Below are 21,733 nucleotides of genomic sequence, written 5' to 3'. Positions count from 1 at the left end.
GCAACCAGAAAGATTTTAGGTTCTCTTGATGAAGCAGAGCCAACAAAGTCTGGGTGTGGGAGATGGGCTGGTTCCTTCCTCTTCGAGCAAGAGGCAGGAAGATCTGGACAGAGCAGCTCTGCACAAACAATTCCAGGGAGATGACAATGAAACTGTGAGGTGCTAGGGCTTCCTCTTCCACTCTGCTCAGATGAGCTTTTCCTGTGGAAGTGGCACCCCTGTGCAGGGATTTCACCTGGTCCTTGTTGCACAAGGAGCTAGGACAGCAGAAAGGAAATATTCCTTGCTGGCTGGTGCAGTGCCCCAGAGCTGGGAAATGGAGAGGAACTGGCTTCATCCTTCCCCAGCCACTGTTACCCCCAGGCTGGGAATCAGAGCCACTTGTTCTCTCTCTCCAGCCACAGCGATGGGAAGGAGGTGGGAGAGTGCTGTGCTGGCATGGGCAGCACTGCCAAGGTGCCAGGAGGCGACAGCCCAAAATTTGTTTGATGTTGTTCTCTTATCCCACCACTAGAGAAGGGAAGACTGCAGCTCCAGGAGCATGGAGATCATGCTTGTCTCCTCCTGCCCAGGGGGGCTGGTTCAGAAAAAGTGGGAGCAGTCTTGATCCCGTGCACAACCCTGGGAAGTGGCATGAATGCAAACACTGGCATCCTGCAGCACTGCACCTTTGTGTTGTTCATGCCAGCTTCCCTCCCAAATCTGGTTGGAAACATTCCTGCATTCCCCATGAGGTCAGCTCTGCTCGCTGAGGTCAGCTTGTACCTGCTGAGGGCTTGGCCCCATTTTATAGAGCTTTTCCATGAGGTGTGCCCTGGGAATGCCCTCCCCTGGGCTGTGTTAACAGTGCTTGGAGATGAGCAGTGCTGGTGCCTTCAGGAGGCTGAGGAAGTTGAGGTTCTTGGTGATTTGCACCTGGAATTTCTGTTCCTTTCTGCTCCTTTCTGGGGTTTGGAGGTAGGTGTTGAACCACTCTGAGGTGACAGGTTCAGAAACATCAAGTTGTGAGTGCCTTGGTGGCAGGAAGAAGTGAGAAAACTAGAAGATTTGGAAATGACCAGAGGAAAAAAATACTCCTTGAAGTATGGGTTGATGGAGAAATGTTATCTGCTGCCTTTCTACTTCAGCCTAACCCTCTTCCTCAGTTCTGGTAGTGATTGGTGCGTAATAATGGGAGTAGGAAAAACATGTATTTCTGATGTGGACTGGGTCTGCTCAAAGGGCTGTCATTTATGAAGTCTGACTGCCTTCCTTCATCTCAAAGGCACCTCTGGGTTCTCTGTCCCAGCACAGCTAAGCCAAGGGACAAAAGGCTCTATCTTCCCCTCTTCCCTAATAGCTGTGAGGATCAGGGCTCTGGCTGCTCCTCAAAAACAGAAGGTGTGTCTGCACCAAGAGCCTCTGGCAGGAGACTGGCATGGGATGCTCCTCCTTGCTCTGTTTTGCACATTCAGATATTCTTTCCTGCTTCTCCAGCCCTCTCCAAGCACTGCTCACCCCTGCTCAGTCTGGGAGAGCCTTTCTGGGTGGTTGCTGCTGGAGTGATTGCAGGTGGGAGAACACCCTTCTACCCACGATGAGTTTGCAAGTTCTCTGGGCTCCCAGCTGCTCTGGCTGCTGCTGCCTCCTCTTGGGGGACGACGGGAGGGGCTGAGCAGGGGGTCTCTTCTCCTTGGCACAGCTGCACTGGGGCTCTCTGCAGCTCCCAGGAACCAGGCATGGCAGCTCTTGCCCAGATGGAGGACAGGACCCTGGGGGTATTGACCGTCTGCTGCTTTGCTGCCCCAGAAAAGCCTGAAGGCTGTTTAGTGCTGCTGTTCTGCATTGAATTGCACCAAACCCCATGCTCCTTTCTGTTATCCCTGAAGATGGATGCAGATGACTCCCCTCCTGACATGTGCATGATCTGTGTGCACTTGGCTCTCCTCTCTTCCTGGGCAGCTGGCAGGTTATTTTTGGTTCTGGAGTGGCCCAGATCTGGTTTCTGCTGGGGTGAGTCCCTGCCCAGCACACCTCTTGCATCCTCCAGGCTTGTGGGAGGTGAGGAGCAATCTTCCCTTGCCCACATGTCAGCTGGAGCTGGCAGGGATGCTCCAGTAGTCCCCTGCTGAAGGGCTCATCTGGCATCCCTGTGGAATGGCTGAGAGAAGGGGGCATTGGCCAGGTCTATGGGGACTCACCTGGATGTGGCAGCCCAGGAAACCTGATCTGTGGGCCTCTTTGGGAGGAAAGGGATGGGCAGGAGCAGCTGGTGCTCTCTCAGGCCTTGGAAATCCAAGCCAACACCTCGTCACGTGCATCCCTCTTGGCTCACAGGCTGGAGGAACAGCATCCCCCTTCCCTCAGCTCCTGGCCTCCTGCCAGTGTCCTGCAGTGAAAGCCCCTTCAGAAGGGCATTATGGGGGCTGAAGGGTTTTCTGGGGACAGCCCTGGGGAGATGCTGGGGACCTCCTGCCCTGTGTCTGCTTGGGAAGGTCTCACTTGCAAGGCTGTTCCTTCTCTTATGCTCTGTCCAACTTCAGCACTTAAAATCAAGGTTTGTCCCAGCAATTCTGGGACAGGGTTTGTCCCAGCAATTCTTTGTTCCACTGCAAGAGGGTACTGCTCAAAGCATCCTCTCCACATCTGCATGGGGGGATTTTTGGAGGTCCCTGCTTACCTGGAGGGAGACGGAGGAAAAATGCAATCAAATAAATGTTCTTCACAGGTTAGACACACGTTGAATATATTCTGGGCACCCTGGGCTGTGTGGGAAAGTGAGGCTGCTTGTTTCTCTGTGCCCAGCTGTCTCTGTAGCCTGGTGGAGCTGAGCACCTTGCTGGAGGTGATCATCTTGGTGGAACTGAGCTTGCAGGAGGTATTTTGAGAGCAGGTATCCACAGTGGATGTGTGTCCCCAACTGCATTGCTGGCACTGTGTACAGAAATCATTATTCAAGGCTTTTAGTAGGCTATTGTCCTGTTAATTCCAGGATTTGGTCCTGTGCTCCATATAGATGCTTGAGAGCCTGTGTGCCCAGAGAGGAGGTGGGGTAAGAGCCCCTCCCCAGGCAGTGCAGGCTGCCATGGCTAAGGACACTGCATCCAAATGATGCTGAGGAGAGTGGGACTGAAATCATGGTGCATATACTTGTAAGGTGGTGGCTGGCAGAGGTGGACTGCCAGGGATTCTGCAGGTCAGCCTGAGTGTGAGAGCTGCCCTGATGTATCCTGGGCACCAGCAGAGGCTGCAGCACACCCTGTCCAGTGCTTCCCATCCTCAATGGCACAGCTTTTCCTCACTGAAAACTGTGTCCTTTTCTCTGGGGAGGGAGCATCCACACATCCTCCCACGCTCCTGCTCATCCCTTTCCAATAAAATGCTACTCTGACATTTCTCTCTGCTCCTGGCAGGGAGTGAAGCTGTTTCCAGTCCCTTACTGGGGCTTGTGGTGTAAGCAGACAGGTCTGGGCTCTTGTGCATTGAGCATCCTCCTTTTCTGCTCCGTATTGGGTTTCTGACTCACTTCTCAGGACCTGAGAGCCTGGCTCCTAACTCTGCAAGACTGGATCCTGCCAGCTCTTCTGTGGGAGAGCTCATCTCTCCATGAGCTGAGGGTCTCATGCTACCAGAAACAGAACCAAATCAACTGTGAATAGGCTTTAACTTACTATTCAAGAATACAATAGAAAATCAAAGCGATGCTACATCTCCTTTGACTGTCTGTGTGCCTGGTTTCCTTTGTTGCAGGTGACTGAAGGAAAGAAAATATGTTTGTTATGAAAGCACCAGGTCCAAACTGCCCTGCTCTGGCAATCTGGAAAGCAGGAGATGTAGAGGTGCTGGCTTGTGTGGACCAGGGCTGCTGTGGGTGGGTCTAACACGAGGCTGAGGCTGGTGGCTCTGTTGCCCCAAGCTGGCTCTGCAGGGTGCAAAGATCACCTGAGCTTTGCATGTTTGAAGTGGTAGGCTTTGTCCAGCCTTCATCCCTGCCCAAGCCCTTGCAGAGCACAAGCTGCCTCCTTGTGCCTCCTGCTTTTTGAGTGTACAACATGGAGCACATCTTCTGCCCTTGTGCTGCTGGTCTGTGATCTGTTTCTTCCTAGGTCTGGCTAGTCTGTTGGTGGGCACAACCTTTGGCAAAAATCAACTAGACCAAGAGCGAAATTCAAATGCACAAAGCAAAATATTTGCTGTGAGGAATCCTAGGGCCATTCTGTGCCACCAAGATATCTCATGGGATGTGTGGTAGAGCCACAAAGCTACTGTCGGGGGTGTGGTGCTGAGCAGGGAGAAGGTAAGGTGTCCTTCCTACAGAGATGAATTCCAAGAACGCTGCTTTTAGGGTGGGCTTGTTGGCAGGGAGCTGAATCCCAGCCCTGCGACCCCCCCAAGCAGTGCTCCATGTCCAAGACCTTCTCTTCTCTCTGCCTTAGCTGGTGCACAAGCCATGGACAGCCAAACAGACGTCCCCTCCTGCACCGGGCTCGGGAGGGGAGGCAGCAGCGTGGTCCATCCTCTGCCAGTGCCGGAGCCCTCCTGCCAGCCCCGGGTGTGGGTGTGGGCAGCAGCCTGTGGTTAGGCAGCACATTGGACCTGAATGCAATGTGAACTCAGGCTTGTGAACTCAGGCTTCCCTTTTGAAGTTTGACACCCGGGATTTTCCCCACCCACCAGGAGGACTGAAGACAAAAAAGAGCAGAAAAGAAAAAGGGGGTGGAAGGGGGAAACCCTCTTTAAACTGCTGGTGAGGGCATGTCAAGGAGGCTGAAGCTGAAGGGGCTGTGGGGGAGGGCTTGGTGCGTGTCTATCTGGCCAGCTCTGACTCACCAACGGGTGCAGGTACAGCCATGCTGCAGCCCTGTTTTGGGTTGAGCCTCTCTCGCCCTGTGATGCCGAGAGGGGTTTGCAGAGGCAGGGGGGAAGCAGAACAAAGGGTAAAGCTATTGCATCTTGGCAATGTGTGATGGCCCTGAACTGTGTCCCCTCTCTTGGCCCTTGCAGCCACCCTCCCTTCCCAGCTGCATCCCGGGGCTGGAGGAATCAAGAAGGGTCCATCCAACTTTGGGAGAATCAAGAGAGCTGGGATCTGGCCCCACTGATGTAAGGGTTGCAGGATTAGGCTGCCCTAAACAACACAGGCCTTGCTCCACCTGTCAGACAGATACCCCAGGGGCAGACTGGAAGGGTGTGGAGTGGAGGCTCCTCTTTGCAGAGGGAGGTTGGGAAAGTTTTCTGGTCCTGCCTGTCTGGTTTAACACTCCCATCTGGGACTTGGATGATCCAACAGGGAGCTTGATCTGAGATGCAAGGCTACGACTTATTATTATTTAAAACTTCTAAAGCCTGAAGCTGCAAAGCTGTGACTTGGGCAGAGATTCACCTGATAGACTTGATCTGCCAGGGATGGAGTTGTGGACAAAAGTTGGGTATGATGCCATTTATGGAAGGTTGTGCTGGTGCAGTTCCAAATGAGACCTGCAAAAGCAGAATCAGGATCCCACCCCGTCCCTCATCTCCACCCAGCTGTATGCCTCAGCTTTTGGTTTGAAGTCAAAGCTTTAGGAGGTTGAATGTGGCTGCCTTTGGCATCCCCAAACCCAGGCTTGACTCACATGGTGTATGCTCATCTCTCTGGAGACAAATGGATGTTTTGTGAGCCTGAGTGTGACCAGATGGGTCCTGGAGGATTTGCTGGACCTCACTGGAGAACTGAGCAATGCCTGCCCCTGTGTAAAGTGACACTTGGTCCAGTTTGTACTTCAGCACAGTGTAAAGAAACAAGTGAAATTCAAGTCCCCAACACCATCCTTTACCTCTTCCTGGGTGGGAGGGGAAGGTGCTCTTGCCAGAGCTGCTTTCACCAGGAATGACTCCATGCCAACAACAAGTGGAAGAGGGAGTTTATGACCAGATAGTGTGACATGTCCCAGTGGGAGCTCGCAGCAGCTCAGAACAGCCACCATTTCTGTGACTGCCCCATAAGGTTAAACTCAGAGACATTTCATAGGAAATACTTCCAGCTCCTGCCAGGAGCTGCTGATGTATTCTATGCCTCAGGAGGACAAATAGCTGGGGCATTGCCTGTGACAATGGTGTCTGGACCATGCCAAACTTTGTAGGAAGTCTCTACTTGATGAGCCCACCCATCCATGGCAGGAGGAGAGGGGCTTTGTAGTCTTGAGGCAGCTGGGGCTTGGCTGTACTATCGCAAAAGCTTGCGTCCCATCTTCTTCCCTTCTTCCTGGCCCATCCCCTCTTGTTGCAGACTGTGGAGTTTAGCCTTATGGTTTTAGCCCACCAAATGTCATGGTCCACTTCTCCTCAGTGGACTTGCAACGTGCTGCACAGGATGCCCTGCCCTTGGTGCCACAGCCATGCCAGATGCCGAAATCTGGAGAGCAGCACTGAAATCACTATTTCAGCTGGAGCTGCTTGCTCCTACCCTCATGGAAGGGATGCCATATACCTGTTGCTGGCTGCAGGAGCCATGTGAGCAGAGCCAGAGGAGAGAGCTGGGGTGCCTACTAAGGGGAACAGCAATTCCCCCTCTCGATTCTGGGTTTGTGAACCACACAATGAGGGAGGGAGGTAGCCATTCCAGCAAAAGGTTAAAATAAATGTGCCAGGATCCTGCTGCCTTCTGTAGCTGGAGTAGGAGAGGGAAGGAGGAAGCTGTTTGTGCAGTTGTTCATAAAAATCAAATGTGAAAGGAGTGGGAATGCTGCGGCACAGCAGAGGGCATCTTGGAGGGGAACCTGTATGCCACCTGCATGAGGTCCATCAGCCTCCTCCTGGTTCAAATGCTGAGCTCAGCACTGCTGAGACACTGGGAATTGTGTCCCTTGAAACCCTCTCCCTCTCCCCACACAGTGTGGCTGAGGGTTTGCAGCAAAACTGAAAAATGCCTCATCCTAGAACTGTGTCTTCTGCCAACTTCTCTTATCAGACCCTGTGTGTTCGCCTAGAGCAGTTGCTGTAGGGCTGGGGCTGGGGAACAGCCTGCTCTTACACTGCTCTCTTGCCTGCAGCCTGTTTGCATTCATGATTGCATCCGTGCATTAAAGTGCTTTGAGCTCCTCGTTACCAAAGTGCAGAGTCTGAGTTTTAACGAGCCACCCGTGGGAGCTGGGACTGGGAGAGACGAGCTGCCGTCCTGCTGAACCGCGGCAGGGCTTGACAACAGGCACCGCTGCCTGGAAACGGTGGGCAAAGGCTTTATTGACCACTGGAGGTCACTTTTTCAATAATGCAGTACAATCCAACTTTATTTTGTCAGTACCTTTCATGCAGGCTGCTTCTGAGCTGCTCAGCAGATCTAGTGCAAAGGCAGGGAGAGGAAAGACTTGTGGAGCTGGGGAGGTGGAGGCTGCTCAGCCAGTGCAGGGTGCAGAAAAGGCTCTTGTGCCTCAGCAAAGAGCCAGAGGAGGAGGAGAACAGAAAATGAAGCAGCCTGAATGCTGCTTTCCCGAGCTGTAGATGCACCTTCAGGCTCTTCATAAGTGAAGGAGTGTGTTTGGAGCTGGGGGGCTGGAGGAGGGGTGGGCATTGCAGAAGGGTGCTGGGGGAAGGTGTGTCAGTGCAGGTGGGGCTGGGTGCTGTGCAGGAAAGGTCATCCAGCATTTCTCAGCCTGAGATAGGCAGTTGTTGGGAAATGAAGGCCCTACAGCAGCGTGGTCAGGAATCCAGCTTGCTGCAGCTGTTTGCTCTCCTAGAATGAAGGAGCTCCGGAAACCCTGTGATTTCAGCTTACAAAAGAGGCTGGACGTGGGCAGGCTCAGGCCAATTCTGAGCAAGAAATTTTGCCTGAATCATGTTCCTTTGCTCCCTGAGTGGTTCTGAGCTGTCCTGGGAGGTCACTGTGATGACCCGCCTGAACTGCCTGCCTGCTACAGGCATCGAAGCAATATTTCTGTCCAGGCTAAAACCCTACAAGGGCTTGATCAGACACTTGCTCCCAGCCTTGGATGCTGTCCTTGGACAAGAAGAGCTGTGGGGCACTGTGAAAGACTGCCTTTGGTCACCCCAAAATCCCATGCAGGAGAGAGAAAGGACATCCTGGAACTCTCTGATGCTGGCAGCTGCATCAGAAAGCACTGGGAGGGTCCCTGTACTGGGTGGAGCAGAGTCCATGAACACAAAAAGGGATGAAGACTGGGGGTGGAAAACCCAACCAAAAGCCTTTGCCAAGGAGTCATGTTTCTTTTAACCATATAGAAAGTTGGTTGAGAAGCTGGTTGTGCCAGATCTGCTATGGGAGAACCACTTTTCCCTGCTGCTCTTTGGTGTTCAGGCTGATCCAGGGCCAGGAGTGGCCAGAGGTGACCTGGAGGGTCTTTGTGCCCAGGCTGCAGACCCCTACGACAGACAACAGGGTTGCCTCTTATGACGATGCTTGCTCAATTTGCCACCCCCTGACTCTTTATTCTGGACTAGCTGGTTGAGAAGGTGATGTTTCCATCATCACCAAAATGAGCAGGTCTGAGGATTTTGGCCAACTTGGTGTTATCATCTCTCTTTGAGAGGTGGGAAAGGGGTTTCTGTTTTCTACATCTGTTTCTTCTACAGCTCAGGTAGGAAGGGGCTGGGTTTGCATGGAAATGTCAGCATTGTGCTTGAAGATCTGGGCTGGGAATTGGTGCTGTCCCTCTCCCCAAATTGCTGCAGGACCTGGACACATGCAAGTGCTGTGACCATTTAACCACCACAGCAGATGGGACTCAAGAAATGTCAAAGCAAATATTTAAAGATCCATTTTTATAAAGCTTCTTTTTGGCCTATAAACCACCCTCCCCACAGCTCCCAGTGCTCATTGCTGTGAACTCCACTGCTTGCTGCTCCTGCTGCTTAGCCCTGCTGCCAACTGGCAGGGCCCAGAAATGTGCTGTTTTGGTTTAGCACTGGATTTTTCTCCTTTCCCCCAAACTCAGGATTTTATTTTATTTGTTTGTTTTATTTATGGAAGGGATTTTCCTGCTCTTGGCAGAGCGGAACAGGAAGTGATTGTTCTAGTGAGGGAGGGTGTATCCTGCTTGCTGCCCAGCCCCATCCCTCTCTCCTTGTTCGTGCAACAATTTTTACTGTCTTGGCTGTTGCTGGAGCAGCACATGGTGAATCTCTTGTGCTGGAGGCAGGAGCATTCCTTCCTGAGCTGTTTCCCAGCCCCTGTTCTAGGACATTTTAGAAGATGGGGAGAGGATAATGTTGTTGGAGGGGAGCTCTGAGTCTCCCTTTCCTATTCTTTTACCACCTTTTGGGGTTTTTGGGATCAGACAGACTCCAAGGCTCATTGACATGTAGCCATATACAGGTGGATGTCTTCCTTCTGCCTCAAATTTGTTTTGCAAAAGGTTGAACTGAGGAACATGTCTCCAGAGGGTGGCAAGGCTGGGACCTTGTGTCCCCTTTTGCTCCAGAATACATCAGGGACAGGTGCCAGCTTCCCAGAAATGATCCCTGACTTGTTTACAGTATGGAGCACTTTCCACTTTCCTCTTCCCTTTGCTGCTTTGTCTTTTAGCCTGGGCCCTGTGGAGCCAAGAACTGACGTGGCTGCTAACACGGGCAGCTCTGCTACTGAAAGAGCAAAAGAAAAATAAATAGCATCTCAAATTGCAGCTTGTGTGCAATGGGCCAGGTTCCTGCTCTCTTTGCAGCCCTGTGACTTGGGGTAGTTACTTCTGACTTGCTTCTGCTCTGAAAGTAAGATGGTAACTGAGCCCAGGGACATTCTGGGATAGAACCAATTTAATCTCCCAGTGCTTCCATTTCTGCCTTGTATTAAAAGCTGCTCAAACTCTCCTAGGAGAGCTGCTAACATAACTCACTGGTGTCTCTGCAGTGTTTGGAGATCCTCAGATGTGAGTGGTTAATGGTTGGACTTGATGATCTTACAGGTCTTTTCCAACCTAAACGATTCTATGATTCTATGGTTACAGAAGCTTTTAATAGCACTTAACTCCTCTGGAACGAAGTCCAAAGCAAGGGGAAATTCACAGCTGATAAGAAAAGCCATGTTGGTGCACTGGGTTAAACCCAGCATTGTGCCCTCTAATTATGCAGCAGTGGCCTGGGCTTCTGGAGTAACCAGGGGAAGACAGGATGGTTGTGCTCAGCTGGAGGGAGCCAGGGCTTGATTTAGTCCCTGTTGAGATCAAGGGGCCTTTGATTTCAATGGGTATTGAATCAGGCACTGCAATATCAAATAGGCTAATCAGATAATAACTTCAGATTGTCTGACATAGATTCCTGTCCCTGAGTTGGGGCAGGCAGAGTAAATTGGGCAGCCAGCTGGACAAGGCTGTGAGCTGTGGGCTGATAGCTCATCCCTAATGAACAGGATGTCCAGTAAGGGACTGGTGGCAAAGATGGTCTGGTACCTGGGATGGGATATGGGTCAGGCATCATCCCTCCAGAGATCTAGCATAGGGCTGTGCCCCTCTCCCACCTTACTCCTGTGTGAGAGTTAATGCAGGGCTGGCATGCAGGATAATGGCTACAGAAGCTGAAGAGGGAGAGAAATTTGGGGTGATCTTGCATCGCTAAGCCCACATTTCCAGGCTTCTGCATGCTTCCTGCAAGAAAGGATTTATTTTTTGCAGTCCTTGGTGTACCAAGCATACATGTGGAATCGTGTCTGCTGTAAGTGGTGAGACTGGGCACAGGAAGAGGCAGGATGTAATGGGATGCTGATAGTGGTGGGTTGACCCTGACTGGCTGCCAGGTGTTCACCAAAGCCACTCTGTCACTCCCATCCTCAGCTGGACAGGGTGGAGAAAATACAATTTAAGACTCATGGGGGGAGATAAGAGCAGGGAGAGATCACTCACCATTTACTGTCATGGGTAAAACAGACTTGACTTGGGGAAATTAGCTTAATTTATCAACAATCAAATCAGAGTAGGATAATGAGAAATAAAAACTAAATCTTTAAACACTTTGCCCCCACCCCTCCCTTTTCTCTGGGCTTAACTTCACTCCCAAATTATTTACCTCTTCCCCCCAAGCAGTGTAGGGGGAGAGGGAAAGGGGACTGCAGTCAGTGCATCACAAGCTGTCTCTGCCTGTTTCCTCAGAAGGAGGACTCCTTACACTCTTCCCCTGCTCAGGTGTGGGGTCCTCCCACAGGAGACAGCTCTTCATGAACTCCTCCAATGCAAGTCCTCCCCCTGGGGCAAGTCCTCCCTCTGCACTGTGGGTCCCTTCCTTGGGGTCACAAGTCCTGCCATCAAATCTGTTCCCACATGGGTTCTTCTCTCCATGGATCTGCAAAGTCCTGCCAGAAGCCTGCTCCTGCATGGACTTCCCATGGGGTCACAGCCTCCTTCAGGCATTCCCCTGCTCTGGCATGGGGCTCTCTATGGGCTGCAGTGGATCTCTGAACCCCTGTGGACCTTCATGGGTTGCAGAGGCACAGCTGCCTCACTGTGGTCTGTACCACAGGATTCAGAATCTCAGCTTTGGTGTCTGGAGCATCTCTTCCTGCTTCTTCTCTGACCTTGGGGTCTGCAAAGCTGTTTCTCTCACATATTCTCATTCTTCTCTTTGGCAGCAGTTGCTCTGGGTGTTTTGTTGGATTTTTCCCCCCCATTTCTGGTATGTTATCCTGGAGGTGCTGCTTTGTGGGCCTGTCTTTGAGCTGTCTGGCATGGGCTTTGTTGGAGGAAGGTGAAGATTTCAGCAGCTTCTCAGAGAAGCCACCCCTCACCATGCCAATCCAATACAGTGCTCCTCAGGGATGGTAAATCTCCAGAATGCCAGTTTGTGGGGTGGTTGTCCTGAGACTTGAGCTTTTTTGTGCTGAATCTTCCTATGCTGGCAGGAAACCTGTTCTGTAGCATGGACTATGATCCTTTCCCAGGATGCTCAGGGAATTGTGCCCTGCTCTTGCAGGGCATGAGATGTTCGCAACATGAGATGTTTGAAACATCCTTGATCTCTGCAGTGCCGCACCTGCACTGGGGTTCTTGGTTGTTTTTCATTTGGTAGGTCCTGGGGAGGTGTGTGGTGGGGAACAGGACAGGGTGAGGTACTCTGGGTGTGGGGTGTGTCTACAGTGATTGCAGCATCATCTCTTCTACCAGTGCACAACTGCTCTGCTGGGAGAGGGGTGGCTACTGCAATGTGGCCAGCTCAGAAACAGCCCCTCCACCTGAAACCTTGGGTCTCACCTCACTTCTGGTCTTGTAGATGAAAGGCTTTGGATGTGCTGCTTTGCAGGCGTTGGAGCCTGCAAAGCCTACTCCCTCTGGCTTTGTCTAGCAGTTAGGTTTTAAATCACAAGGTCTGATTCTGAAGCCTGACAATCACAAGGTCTAATTCTTAAGCCTGTTTTGTTTCCCTGTGTTTGGGGAAAAAACCCTGTAGTGTCCCACTCTGTGAGTGTTATGTGATGTCTAAGCTGAGTTTGAGCCCCAGCCCATCCCACGATTGCTCTCTGTGGCCGCAGGAATGTTATCTCTGAGGTCTGCACCTGCCCTGATAGACTTGGCTGGAAGTGGGTCAGTAGGTTTAAAAGTTCTGGGAAGATATGTTGTGATCGTATCAGTGTCACACCATAAAAGAAACAGGCTTGAAGTCAAATTCAAGGCAACAAATAAACTTGGAGAGGAACGGAGAGAAGAGGCAGCGGACCAGCAGATGCAGAAATCCCTCTGGGTCCTATCAAGTGTTTTGCCAATGTTAAATGCTGAGTAAAATATAGTGTCTGAGAGATCAGATCACTGGGTATTCCCTCCGGATGGGGAGATCCCGGGTTGAATATCTCTTTGGTGAATCATCTTCTGGAGCTGTCAGAGCAGAGATCTGGCATGGGGTTATCGCTGGGTCCAACTGGCTGCTGGAGGTGACGTTGTTTCCAGGCTATTTGGGCAATCCTACTTGAAGACGACACATAAATAGCATCATCCTGCTCTCTGCCACTAAAGCTCTGTTTCCTGAATGCTTGGATGCAGGAACAGCAAATGAAACCCTTCTGGGATGGCCTGAGAGGGCATTTACAGGGAAAGGGGCAACCAGAGGAGTTTTGGCAGGAGCGTGCTCTGCTGCCTTTGTCTCCAGCAGGGCTTGGGGAAGTACAGCCTACAAAACTTCTTTAACAGAACCATCTCAGAGATTTGCAAGACCCATTGAAGTGCTCTTCCAGCTGCTGGCTGTTTTGCTAGATCATATTCTGGGAGCTGAGAGGTGGGTTACTGGCAGAGACATCAATACAGGGGAAAATACCAGTTGCTAAATGACCTTCATGAAAGATGCTGAAGGGCTTTTGTGGCACAAGGAGGTATCAGGCCAACATGAGAGAAATCATACAAGGAAAACCTGTGAAAGACACGGGCCAGTTAGATTTTTTGCTTTGTTTTTTCTTTTAATCCCTCACTGAGACTCTTAAAAAGGGGAGTTTGGATGTGAAAAGACTGTCTTATGTTGCACGAAGAACATGGTGGGAGGGAGAGGACTGTGCAGCCTTCATGGTGCCATGGAGATGGATAGTCTTCTCCAAGTCTGGTCTGGGGACATGCTGTGAAGAAGAGTTACCAACTGCCTTCCTCCCTTGTTTTGGGGAGCCAGCTGTCAGCTGTAGCTGATCTTGGGGATTGCTTGCCTACATTCTTCATCTGGGATCCTTTGAGACAGTCCATGTGGACAGCATGAGAGCTGCAGATACTCCATTTGAAAAGCTGTAGAATTACTGTGAGAGGGATTGGGTTTAAATTGTATCTCTGCAATAAATCAGCACAGGCTGGGTCTCCCTGCCCCCACAGGGGCATGTTTTTGAGGGAGAATCCCAACCACCCTTTGCTTTACTAGTCCCTTCTCAGATCTGCCCAGCCTTGCACCAGGACAGTGCTCTTTAAACACCAGGAGTGCAGTCAGCAACGCTGGGCTGGCCTGCGCTGGGCTCCTCTGCGACTTCACTGCTCCGAGTACAGACAGCAAGCTGTTCTTGAGCGTGGGCTACCGGTGCTGCCAGGAAAGCTATTCTCATTCAGGAGAGAGAAATGAGCTGTGCAAAGAGAAGGCACGTCTTGTATCGATAGGCATCGCCTGCCAGTTCAACCAGTACGTGATGGTGCTGCTCCATGGAGCTGCCTCAGGAGCTTCACGGGGATATGTTGGATGTGGGCAACCCTTTGGGCTGTGCAGGTATTGATAAGGGATCCTCCTGGCTGCTGTGGCTAGAATGGTATGGCTGGCCCTGGGTGGGATTCTGCAAGGATTCCTTGCAACAGGGACAGAGTGACACACTATGATGTGACACAGTGAAGGACACAGTCCCTTGTGTGTCATGTGGGTGTTAAAAGCGATGTCCCACTGCTGCTCCCAAGGCATTTTCACCCCGTCTAGCCCAGGAAGAACATGGGTGTAGAAATGCCTTGGGCTGCTTATTGGGCTTCTGTTGTCTCTAACATTTTTCCTTGTGTGGTGTTTGAAGCTTGCTGAGGATGCTGCCTTTATGCTGCACAAGGAAGATTTTATTTCAGCCCTTTGCTTGCATCTTTTGGGAGGAAACTGCTGGGAGTTTCAACAGAAATGTCGACACAATCCTTCCTTTTGGAAAATTTCAGCTCCTGGTGGAGGTGTCTGTTTGTCAAGCAGAGTCCTCGAAGGGTTGGGTGGAGGGTGCTGGAGCCACTCCACGCTGTAGCCTGAGGGCTCTGATTTTGGGCAGAGCCAGGCTGGCAGGGTGCCGAGCTGCGGGGAGGCTCCGTGAGCGCTGGTATCTCCTGCAGATCTGGGATCTGCTCAAGTGTGTCTGCCCTGATGCCAGCCCCTGCTCCAATGGTTTGTGTGTGTGTGTGCCTGCCTATGATCCTCTGGTCTGTTTTGGAGATGGGAGCTGCCTGTGGGATTGTTTTCACCCCCAGTTTGGCACGGGGGAGTAAGATGAGGGGAACTGGCCAGAGAAGCAGGGAGATTTCAAGCCATGCCTCTGGGGTGTGAGAGGAAAGCTCGACTTCTATGTGTCTCATTATATGACATTTCCCTCCTCTTCTCCCAAAAAAGCCCCCAAAAGCTACCCATGAAGGTGGGAGACGTGTCTCACCCTGACAGCCCTTGTGATGGAAGGGACCCCAACTCATCTGTGCCTTGCCAGGACACAACCCCTTCTCCTTCCCCTTTTTGGGGGGCTGTGGGGCTCCTCAGCCAGGGGCTGGCATCCCCCCTGGCCTTGTTGGAGGCCCCTAGCCCACCATGGGCCCTGTCCCCTGCCGGATGTCAGGGAGCCAGACGGGCTGCCCTGGCCATCGCAGCTGAGCTCCCAGCCCTGAACAATGGGGCCATTGAGGGGCTGGAGCTGGGGGTGAGGCCAGGCTGGCCCGGCTGTGGGCTGCGGACAGGGAGGACAGCTGAGCCCGCTTGTTCCACTCCAGCCGAGTTACAGCCCAAAATAGGCACCTGGTGGCCATTCAGAGGCTGGGCCTCTTTGTCTGGAGGCCATGGCTTGTTTGCATGTGGGGATTTTGTGGAGTATTTATGGCTGGGAGAGGGGGAAGGAAGGAGGGAGCCTGGCAGTTGTGTGACCTTATTTTTATTTGTTTTTTGGAGTTAAAAAGGCAGGACTGATGGTATTTTTGTTCCCACCCCACATCTTCCCGTAGGTGCTTATGCATTCTTGCAAGGCAGGCACTTTTGTCCTGCTGCAAGAGCAAGATGGTCATGGCTGCCGTGATGGCTGGGCTATGGAGCCAAGGGGCAGAGAGAATAAAGCCCCATGGTGAGGTTGTGGTGCTCCCAAAAGCCATTGACTGTGGTCAGTGAGAGGGATGAGATGTCAACATCTGGTGAAGCCACTGCCCCGTCCCCATTTTATGTGTTTGCCATCTCCATCTGCCATCCTGGTTGCTAGTCCACACGTTCCTGTGTGGCTGCCCCGGCCACTTCCTGTCCCACAAGGTGCACCATGGGTGTCTGCAGACATTGCTTCCCTGTCCTCCTTCACCAGACCCCCTCTGATCTGCTTTTGTGAGACTGAAATGGATTCTGTCTGGCTCTGATAGACACTGAGCATCTGCTGTGCCCAGTGACTCTGAAAATCGCGCCTCTTTGGAGCCGTGCATGGATTTAAGGACTCCACGTGAGGTGTCTGAAGGGGTGGTTGTGGCTCAAGCCCATTTTGAGTTGTGCTGCTAAAAGCAGGGGTTATATCTGCGTTGGGAAGGGTGTAAAATTAATGCAATGTTTGGATCAGCTCATTAACTAACTGTGCTGGTCCAAATCTTGCCCTTGGAGGCATATGTGTTGCTGCCAGAGCCATCAACATAAAGCCTCTCTGCAGCACAGCCGGGGATAGGATTTGGCCTGTTTATATTCACGGTGCAAAAAGGACCGAAGGATTAATGACTGATTACTTCTCAGGCCAGCGGGAGCCCTGGGTACCCATCCAGTCTGCAGATAAAATGCAGGGCAGACCAAGACAAAGCTTTGCAACAGAACCCTCCCAATTACCTCACCGATCTCCCCGCGCGCTGTAAAATGCACCGTCAGCTCTGCAGCCGGCACTCAGCCCGGGGACCAAACACCTCCCGACCCTGCTCCGAGCCGCTCCGCGGGGCTTCAGGGAGAAAAGCCTCATCCTCCCTCCACCTCGCCCCTCTCCCTGACCTGGGCATCATTTGGAGGTGGTTTGGTGTAGCCTTGGCTGGTCCCTACCTGTCTGTGCATCCTATCGGCCCCCCCCAGCGGAGCCTGCGCGTTGGATGCAGTTTCTATGGTTACTGCAGCTCCCGGGCCTGAGAAGAGCAGTTGGATGCTGGAGCTGGCAGGACCGACGTCTCCCTCTGGATCAGCCAGAAACTTGACAGGGAGTGTGCAGGAGCGACAAAGAGGAGGAGAGATGGAACCCAGGAACAAACCCTGTGCCTGCTGGGTACAGGGGTTGCCCCCAACAGGCTGTCCTCCAAACAGGCTCCAACACAGAGAGGGGGAGGGAAAAAATAAAAAGGGTGATGAGAAAATTGCAGTTCTGGTGCTCACATGAAGGTGACATTTGTTGTAGCATCTCTAACCATCGATTCGGGAATTTAAACACATGGAAGTTTTAACTGCTGCCAGAGCCTGACTATTCTACCCATATTTGTTTTCTCCCAGCCCTTCTTTCCTCTTATTTAATTCTTTAAGGGTTTTTTATCTTGATATTTTCCTTCCTACACACACAAATTTCCTCCCTGTGTCTATATATTCCTCTTCTGTTGGTTAGGCTAAAAGTTCAAGGCATGCTTAGCCCTCACCACATGTGGTGTTGATGGCACTTGGGAATAATTGGGAGTTTTTTGGCAGCCTTGCTGCTGTGGCCACCCTGGTGTCCTGCTGATGGATGTGAGCACTGGTGTGCAAGGTTGCAAACCCGGTTGTGTGTTTGCATCAGCAATCAGATTTTCCCCTTGCCCCATCATTTCATCTACCCTGCCCCAAATACTCATTGTGCCCATCAAATTGGGTTCAACCTCACAGGCTGCACTTGCAAAACCCTTTCTTTCTGGCTTGGCCACTTCGCCTCAGACAGGGCAGTGCCTCTGAAACACGAGTGCTCTAATAGGCATCTCCATCCCTGCTCTTATGGGCAGGGTGTGGGGACAGGAATGAAAATAATTAAGCCAAAGGCTTGGGCAATGAAGGGCTCTCGCCCTGACCTGCTTGGGAGGTAACTGGGAGCACAGGTCTCCCTGTGTTTCTCAGATGAGGAAGGCTGCTCCCAGGGAGCTCTCGATGAGCCTTGAGCCAGTCAGACTGGCTCTCCCACCTCCCCAGGGCAGCTCTGAGCACTGCTGCTCTGTCAGGGAAGGGGTTGCAATGGGTTATGGCTGTCCCTGAGTCAGAGAGGAGAGGGTAGGCAGGCAGGGGAAGGATTTGCAGAGTTCTGGCTGTTTCCAAGTCTGGCAAGCTGAAAAAAGATCCCTGTAATGCCAGGAAACTGCACCCTGCCTTGTGCACCAGGATGTCTTGTGGGTGGAGAAAGGATGGAATATGAGTTGAGTGGCTCTTCTGGATTTGCACTGGGGACTTCTGCTGTTCCCAGAACATATTGTCTGGCCCTGCCCACCTTGTGAGTGGGGCCAGTGGCTCTTCAGACTACAGGGGTGGCAAGTCTCCTCCTCATACAGGGCCAGCCCAACTCCTTGCAGAGGGGAGAGGTAGCAGTGCCTGGGGAGACGTTACATGACTTCTCTGAGCTGTGGCCTAGTTTCAAAAGAGCCACTGCCCTCAAAACTGTCCAGCCCTTTCCCCTCACCTCCTCCACACACTCACATCACCACTCACATTCCTGACCTACACTGGGGCTCCTTGCTGGGCTGACAGCTGATTCAACCAGGCAGAATATTCTGGATTGATTGGGCAGATTCCTAGGTCCAAGGCAAGTTTGGGGATGCTTCTTCAGTGAGATGGTTGCAGTTGGAAAGGCTCCTTCCTCTCTGTCTCTCAGCTGGATGAGGACCAATACCCAATATCCTGAGCCTTTCTGTCTGAGGCTGTGCAAAGCCTGGGCTGGATGCAGAAGGGGTCAGCTCTGACTTGGGTGTTTCCAGAGGGACAACATCATGGGTGTTCCCGAGGAGACATCACAGTGGATACTCTGCTATAGGACCTACCAATGCACTCTTGCTTCTCTTGGGTCCTTTGGGACGTGGTGGAGCAGAGCAAGAAGCAGCAACTTACTCCAGACCCTGTAGCTCAGCCTCCATGCCCTGACTTTGCTTGATGGACTCTGCAGCCCTGGCTGCCAGCACATTCCTGCCAGCAATTCCCAGGCTGCTGCCACCACCAGAGACATCGGTGGGAGGCAGAGAACAGGGTGTCTGCAGGCCCCCAGCTCTCTGAATCACCTGCTGAGCCCTTTGGTTGCTGGGACTTGCAGCTGCTTAAGCCGTGTTTACCCTTCCCCAGTCCCTTTTCTCCCTTTTCCCCAGGCAGACTGAAGCCAGACAAGAAAGGGCAGATGCGTCTCCCCCTCGACAAGTCTCTGCAGGTGAGCCGGGAGCTGCTTGGCACGCACACCTGAGCCACCTGGCCCTCCTGCTGTGTTAACCATTTTGTGCAGGCAGGCAGGCAGGAGCAGCACTGCAGTTGGGCCGGGCAGCTCGCCAGGGAATGCGTGGGAGCAGGGGCCGGGGGATGCTCCAGGAGAGGGAACGGCCCCGGTGAGGATTCTCTTCCTGTGGCTGCAGGCGTCGAGTTGGGCCACTCCCAGTCTGGATCGGTGGCTCACGGTGGCCTCTGGAAATGGAACATCAGACCCATAGTTTTCATATTTTCCGTCCTCCTGCCTTGCTCCCTGCAGAAGGGAGCTCCTGGAGAACCAGGTCCATGTGGGAGCAGGGGATGGATGGCAGAGCTGGGCAGTGAGCAGGGTGTTTTGCACCACTGGAGATGGGTAAGCTTCACTCCTAGCCCAGAACGTTGGATGGCTCATGTCTCCGCAGCTGGGCTGGATCCTGACTGGGACCTGTTAGAGGTGTGTCCTGGCTTGACACCGAAACTGGACTCCCTGGAGGGCATCATGCTCTCTAAATGGGATCACACCTGCAGCGCTGTCCATGTGCTTTCCTTGGGTTTCAGTGCACCTGCCTGAGTGGCAGTGGGAGCAATCTCTTGGGACTGGGTGCAGGTATCCATCTTCAGGAAAGCTGCTTAGAAAGTAGCCTGGTTTTCTGAAAGAACAAAAGCTTTACTGAAAGTAAGACTTTCCCTCCAATCTACTTTCCTTGTCATAAAGGAGCCATGGTGAATTCTGCTGAAGGAAATGAAACCCAGTTTTGGTTCCATGTTCTGAGAAATGTTTGAAATACAATGGAGAATGTCTCTGTATTGGTTTTCAGCTCAGGCAAAGGGCAAAAGTTCTTGATTGATTTATATTTCAAACCTCTCTCACCCCTCTTGTCTGCCTGGAGTTCCAAACCTCAAAGTGCCCAGCTCCAAGACAGTATTTTGCACATGGGCTCATTTGGGTTAAATTCAAGGCTGTTTTTATCTGCTTCAGGCAAATGTCATTGTGATCCTTTTGGTGTCACTTTGCTGTTTCCAAGCAGGTTCCTAGAGAAATGGTAGGAAGCTGAACATGTACCTACATCTCCAAAGCACTCGGGTATTTCCAGATGATGCAACCTCAGATTCCTTCCCCACCTCCCCCCTGTTCCTCTTTGCTTTAGCCTTTTTTAGCCCTAAAGATCAGCCTGGGTTTGGGGTTTTTTTTTGTACTGTTTTAGACTTCTTGAGGCAGAGCCTTGCCTGTGAACAGCCCAGAGTGAGGGTGGTACAGGCAGGATGGCTTGGGAGATGCTGACCCTTTGTGCAGACCTTATTCCAGTCTGTAGGCCCATCTGTGACTCTGGCCTGACTGTGAAATGCTCCCCTGGCCAGGACACATCATCAGGTGAGAAATAACATCAGCTATTTGCATGCAAGTAAGCCATGGATCAGGCTGAAGAATGTGCTGTTTTGTGGGCAAGGCAGGAGAACTGTTCTGTGTGTTAAAACAACCTTTTAAGTAATTTGCTGTTTAGATGCTCCATAAACCCATGGATTTTGGCCATTGGTGGCCATTGCTTGCTGGAAGATGCCAGGTTTCTACCAGGCCTGCTCTTCCCATTGTGTGTGTCAGTGTTACAGTGCTATGTGACCTCTCAGCCCAGTGTGGGAATGCTCTGGTGAGGGGTTTTGCTTGCTGAGGCTTTCACACAGGCTGTTCTCCCCAAAAGCTGCCCTGTTGCTGAATGTGTGCCAATGAACCAGCCCAGGGAGGGACTGTTCCAGTTTTGCTCATCCTCCAGACCTGTAACCAGCTGGCAGCAATGTCAAACATGACTTGTCCCTGTAGACAGAGTCATGCTCGACATCACTGTAATTAATCCAATTCCTCGAGGTCGTGGTTCGAACATAACCTAATTGTCTTGGGGAGGCAACACCCTCTGGATCACGTGGTGTCTCCTCTCAGGTGTAGGTACTGTGTGAAACCAGGGAAGCAGCTGAGCTCAGAGGGGTCTTCTGATCCTGAGTTCTCCCCCCAGTGCTGGGAACTCCAAATGAGGAGTTGGGAACTGCAGTAGAGCCATGGTTTTGTGTGAAGACCTGCTTTTCTGCTGCCCACCTGCCTATACAGCTCAGTCTCCCTAGGAAAGAAAAATGTTTTGAAAATTTGTTTGCTGCTGGGAAAAGAGGCAAGCAGGAAGTTTGTGTTGTCTGTTGGGATGTGGGACTGGAATGGTGAGCCCAGAGAGGGGAAGGAGAAATGTTTTTCCCATCTACAAAAATCTTGAAAAAATAAAATCTTGCCCTCCTACTGCATAGGACAAACCCTTGTGAAATAACCTGTCAGAAATTTCCAGCAGGGCTCAGTCTTTCTGAGCCATCCTCTGGAATAACGAGTGACAGCATCTGTAGGCCTTGTGTGGGCTGGGGGGACCTGGGTTTCTCTTCCTTGATGCTCCATGGGGGACTGACATGGTTTGTTTGCCCTGAAGGCTCCATCCTCCCCAGGACAGACCTGGTTGGATATTCCCTTGCTGTTCCCCACAAAATCTCTTGTTTTCATTGTGCTGTAACAAGGCATCTGGTGTTGTGTTCCACCAGCTCTGCCCTGTGAAGGGACATGTGTGGTGGAAGAGACGGGGAGCCCCAGTGCCTTGGTTCTCTATTTCCTCTGCTGGGCTTTTATTTCCTGAGCAGCTACAGTTCATCACACAGTCAATGCCCTGTGCTTGAGCCTTTGCACTGGTTTTGTACATGAGGGTAGGGCCTCAATCTCACAGTTTGTCCTGCT

At 51.9% G+C, this 21,733-nt stretch overlaps 1 long non-coding RNA gene across 2 annotated transcripts in view; it reads left to right on the top strand.

Moving 5' to 3' along the window:
- Positions 1–7,081: 7,081 nt before the first annotated feature.
- The window catches only part of LOC127060215 (uncharacterized), a 99,252-nt gene continuing 84,600 nt past the window's right edge, over positions 7,082–21,733 (top strand). Inside the window, exon 1 of one of the 2 annotated variants that reach the window (XR_007778961.1) lies at positions 7,082–7,184. This is a non-coding gene — a long non-coding RNA (uncharacterized LOC127060215). Of the gene's footprint in view, positions 7,185–19,228; positions 19,349–21,733 lie in introns of those variants that run through there. The other variant, XR_007778962.1, reaches the window with a different exon arrangement.

This window comes from Serinus canaria, chromosome 17 (genome assembly GCF_022539315.1).
Source record: "Serinus canaria isolate serCan28SL12 chromosome 17, serCan2020, whole genome shotgun sequence".
NCBI classification, from domain to species: domain Eukaryota; kingdom Metazoa; phylum Chordata; class Aves; order Passeriformes; family Fringillidae; genus Serinus; species Serinus canaria.
The sequence above is the reverse complement of the archived record's forward strand: the minus strand, read 5'-3'. Positions and strand labels throughout refer to the sequence as shown.